We start from the raw sequence: 6,027 nt of genomic DNA, 5'->3' as shown, positions 1-6,027 counted from the left end.
TCTCACAGTTACCACAAACTAATTAGTTCTCATTTGATTATGCTCATATATATATATATATATATATATATATATATATATATATATGAGATCGTGTCAGGTCATACACTTTTTATAAGATCCATGAGATCCTTTGACTACTTGGATGAGATGATGTTTTCAAATCTTCACCGTAAAACACCAAACTTTCATAACAAAAAAATACACAAAACATTCTCAACAAAATATCGAACCTTCACATGACAATTAAATATCAAACATTTTACATGAAAAAAAGTCCAAATATTCAAATGAAAAACACAAAAAAAAACCCTCATAGAAAAAACACATCAAATATTCACATAAAGTACACACTTAACGTTTACATTAAGCTTATGGATCTTATTAAATAAGACCGGTCTATTCAAGAGACACCTATATGTATAGTTTAGATTATTGGTGAGTTGGAAGGAAGCAATGAACACAATTGATCTAGAAGGTTTGACTTTATGATTAAGATTGACGTTCGTATTGTGAACGGAGACACACCTTAATCTTCCTTTCTTCATTCACACAATCAATTCACGACTTCCAGTCATCACCAAAAACGACAAATTTAATTTAATTCCACCCCTCCAACTACCTAAATTATTGGAATAAAATACCCTCTTTCTCAATTAAAATAAACATATAATGTAACCTATACGTTTGGTCCATGTGCTTTATCAACAATTCATTCATGTGGTTTACTTATAATATTGAGGTTATAGATCTTTATTGATTTGGTCAATTTTACTAACGGTCGTTATATTTTTCTAGTTAACTCTGGTCATATGACGGATAGATTAATTACGCATATAAAAGGAAAAAAAAAAGCAATAACTCATCTTCTCCAATAAACCAACCATCATATCATTTTGAGCTGACGCCGGTGGATCTTCCTTTTGCCATTCAGTGAAAATCCCCTCCCTTCTTTCGTGAACGCCAGTGTATCTTCCACTTGTCGTGCAATCATCACGTACAACCTAGGGTTGGATTGTTTATTTGTTTTTGGAACTGGAGCAGCAACAAATTCGTAACGAGGATAAACAATGTGAATACAGTAAATTTATGAATCTCTTTGAACGTTTTTTTGATGTCGCTCAACTTGAACGTACAGATATGCAAGTGAGACTAAATATGCGTACCTACAAGTGAGTATATTTTGCCATCAATAGTCCTCAAGATGGAATTTCACAAATACATGTAAGATGATAAATAACCCATGTGTGATTTGTGCTCAAACAAAAGCTAAAAGAGAAAAACTAAAGATTTTGACTAAGAGGCCGTTTATCCAATTGCTTACCCGGTAAGCGCTTACCGATAGGAGTCAACACTATGATTTATTTTGACGCGCAAGATTTTAGTACATCAAACATATTGAATGCAACAATTTACTGGGTAAGCGTTTACCTGGGTAAGAGTCGTCATCCTCACTTACCGGGTAAGACTCTCCATCATTCTCATCGCTCTTACCCGATAAGATTCTTGACCCTTCTCATATTCATCCGATAAGAAAATTTATCCGGTAAGCACTTACCAAATAAGTGTTTAGTAAACGACTCCTAAGTTTTCTTGGTCTTGTGTTCAAAGGAAGCAAGACTTGGACAACTATTTTGAAACTCTTTAGCTTCTTTAACAATGGATTTATCACGGGAAGAAGAAAGCGGATAATGCAGTGGGAGGAGGCATCACCGGATGGGGAAGGGAGGGTGTTTTAGTTCCACGTCACCTTTTAAAGGTAAAATGATCATTTTTTTTATTAACCTGGATATCCACCCGCTATGCGAGCCGACTAATCCCATGGCGACCACCTGCTTTGCAGATAGCCCAGAGTCACTGTATTTGAACCTCCGTGGCCACAAGGGGATTTTAATTCTTCTTTGAATTTGAACTTGAGACCTACAGATACTTTTGTTTTTTGGAGCCAAGCTCAAACCAATTAGGCATCATCTTTATGGTTAAAAAAAAAAGAAACATACATACTACAAGAGTTGATTTGTAATAAATGGAACATATATATGGACCAAATCCATGATTTATGACGTATAGCATATGACAAAATAGATGGGTTGGACAAGTAGCATAAAAAAATAGACAGCTTACATTTTATTTTATTTTATAAGCAATCTAAATATAATTATAAAAATTACATTATTAAAATTACTAATATATTAATAATACTATCTTATAAACCATATTTATTAAAACTATTAAAAATAATTTTAATGCATAAAGTACTATATATTTATGCACAAAGTCTTAAAAGTCTTAAAAACAACTCATAATGCAGTAAGTACTATTACTTTATGCATTCAGTCTTAAAATCTCTTAATCTACAATTAAAATACATATAGTACAACTACAAGTTATCAATGCACATTATTGTCTTTTCTTTTTTATGTTTCCAAGATACTTTTGACATCTTTCACTCATGTCTTCCCCCTCTCATACATCTATGTCTTCTCCCCATCCCCTAATGTGAGATTCAAACTGATATTCACCATGAGTTACTAAAAGTTCTCTCATTCAATTACTCTAGAACTCTCGGTCTCGCTCTCGTTCTCTTGATTCTTTGCTCTTGGTGTAAATCGAACACATTTGTCGAGTCGTTTAAATATGTTAGATTTTAATTATATTGGATTTTAAATTGCCATACAATTCTTTTCATCAATGGACTATAATTGAAACTATAACTTTTATTTATTCAAATTGTATCAATATTTAAAGACTAAGTGTAATTTATATCATCGTTAAATATTCTCTAATAAAACCAATGAAACTTCAAAATCGTTACAATTTACGGCTCCCACTACATTACACGGGCACAAAACTAGTATATTAATAATCATATAAAAGTTTTCAAACACTCGTTGAATTACGTTTCACATGAAATCCATTAGATAAAATATATATTTTGACAAAATAAGTAGACATGTCATCACATTTTTATATTACTTTAATTACAGATTCACACAAAACAATTCATTGAAAATATTGTACGAATAATATATCAATTTGCATAACTTTTTTAGCAAACTTTAATATAATAATAACCGAATAATTAACATTATTACTTATTATCGACTATTCGCACACGTGAACCCACAAACTCTTGAAATCATTTTGACGCATAACATACTTTTATACGGAAATATATGGAGTAAAACGAGTCGTTTGTCTTCGCAAATCCTGGGGTGCCATGCCCACCCTTGGTAGTATGTCTACACGATTGTTATAGCAATTGCATATTTTTGCTATAAGTTAACTGTTTAAGTTCTTATTACAAAAACAGTAAAATGTTAGTCTGATTATTTAGACTAAATAAAAGAGCGTTGATTCAGTATAACCAACATGTATAATTTAGTTGAAACATGCTCGTATAACTTTTGAATCTTTTCCAAAATGTTCATGCATCAACTACTTATACTCAAATACATGTTATCTAAGGGGCCGTTTACCAAGTGCTTACTCGGGTAAGTGCTTACCAAGTCACGTTACCTCACCGGATGAATATGGTAAATACCAAGAATCTTACCTAGAGAGAGCGAGACAAGGACCAAGAGTCTTACCCGGTAAGTGAGAGTGACGACTCTTACTGGGTAAATTGTTTCATGTGATATCGTTTTGGTGGACTAAAATCTTACTCAGTAAGTAAATAATAGTGTTAAATTTTATTGATAAGCACTTACCGGATAAGTATTTAATAAACGACCCCTAAGTTTAAATAACCAAACCACTTAGGTTGTGGCGCATTGGTTAAGCGTTGGGGGGATGTTGTAGAAAATCTCAACTATCCTGGGTTCGAATCCAGGTCCTGCCAAAATCCTTATAGCCATGAAGGTTCATCTGCGATGACAACAGACCATTCGTGATCGTTTCAAGGATTGGTCGAAAATGAAATTGTACTTGCATTGCATACAACAATTTGATCCATATTTAAGAACATGCGTGTTAATAGAAGGTTTCTTAAATCAGTTGGGCCCAATATATCAGCGAGTATAAGTTTGGGCTTACGTACCACAATTTGATCCATATTTATCACCAGAGATGATCAAATGGGTCCGGTCCAGCCCATGACCTCGGAGGACCAAGATCGGGACCGATTTGGGATCGATATGGGACTGCCGGTTAAGGACCGGTTATACTTTTCATCTAAAAACAAGCCCTGAACCCGGACCGGTTTGGGACCTGTTAGGCTCAGGACCAGCCCGATTTTTCCAAAACATGTTACCGTCTTTTTATAGACGTTGTAACGGTCATATATAAGTCATATGGTGTACGGGAGAAAATACCAACTTACAAACACAAAAAACATTTACAACTCTCGCTATAATTCGTGATTTCGGCTTGTATTCGATTTCAGTTTTTCATCCTACTTTCATCTCTTTCTCTCTTTCTTTGTGTATTTTAAAGTGTATTAGAATAACATTTTTGTATTCTTTAAAAAGAATTCCCAAAAAAATTCTATGTAAAAAATCGATTTATATATCTATACTATATTATAAAGCATTTGACAAAAACTCTTAAAACCCACTTTTTATGCGTAAAGTACTGTTTATTAATGCTTTTTACTTAAAACTCAAGATTACAAGTAGATTGCGCATAAGTACAACTTATTAAAGCTCCATATATGAATTCGTTGAACTAACTGCAGATAAACATAATCAAATACAGGATAAACATATCATTTTAAATATAAAAAATCTAAAATATAATTAGGATAATCATTGAGTTCTAACAGAATACTTAATTATTATCTATTAAAATGTTTATATTATTAAACCAAAAATAAATTATTTCGTTATTAAACTTAAATTAAATTATAATAAAAAATAAATTAAAGAAATTACATAAAAATGAGAACTTTTAAATAGTTGATTTGATATTAACATTGATATATTTTTTTTTTCAAATTTTTATGATATATTCCAATTTATATTATATTCAAAAATAAAATCATTAATGCTTTCTTAAAACACATAAAATCGTATTATAACATCGACACAGACAAATAATAAAATAGAACATTAAAACCGAGATGTGTCTCGTTGCATTGCGCGAGTACTCTTCTAGTATATCAAAATACATTTGGCATGCTTAACAATCTTAAAACAGTAAATACAATGCATGCATTATATATTTTAATTAAATACTGAAAACATATATAAACACAGCGGTGGATCCAAAAATTTAGGTGATTGGGAGTACATTTAAAGGTATAAAAATTTATGAAGCTAAATAACTCATCCAAATCAAAATGACTTCGGGTTTTTCAATTTCCAAATTAAATACTTCAGGGTTTTCGATTATCTTTTTATTATTTCAATTAAACCAGATAACAGATTATACTATTTTATGGGATGTTTGGGATTGCTTATAAAAACAACTTATTGACTTATTTCGATGTGGCACCGATGATAAACACTTTTGAGTGTTTGAATAAACAGCTTATACTGGTGCCAAACCGGTAATAACAAGTTTTTAAAGAAGTTAAATCATTCTAACTTATAATAAGTTGACAAACATTTTTGTAGAAAAGTATAAATTGTTTCAAATAAACAATCCCAAACACCCCCTTAATTTATTAATCAACTCCTCCATCTTGTTATATTTCATTTACAATTAACTATAAGGATACTCGCGCAATGTAGTGAGATATATCTTTATTTTAGTGTTTCGTTTTATTTTTTTGTCTATGTTATATAATACGGTTTATATAGTTTTGAGAAAGATAATATTTTTACTTTTGAATAAAAATAAATTTGAAGGTATAATAAAAATTTGAAAAAATATATCGATATTAATATCAAATTAACTATTTAAAAGTTTGTGTTTTTTGTACAATTTCTTTAATTCAAATTTTTATTATAATCTAATTTAGGTCTAACAGCGAAGTAATTTGTTTTTGGCTTAATAATATAATTTTTATAAAGATAATGATTCTGTTAGAACTCAATGATTATCCTAATTATATTTTAGATTTTTTATATTTAAAATAAGATATTT

Source organism: Cynara cardunculus, assembly GCF_001531365.2.
Source record: "Cynara cardunculus var. scolymus isolate 2C chromosome LG 2, CcrdV1, whole genome shotgun sequence".
Classification (NCBI taxonomy): Eukaryota; Viridiplantae; Streptophyta; class Magnoliopsida; order Asterales; family Asteraceae; genus Cynara; species Cynara cardunculus.
Note: the sequence above shows the minus strand (reverse complement) of the source record.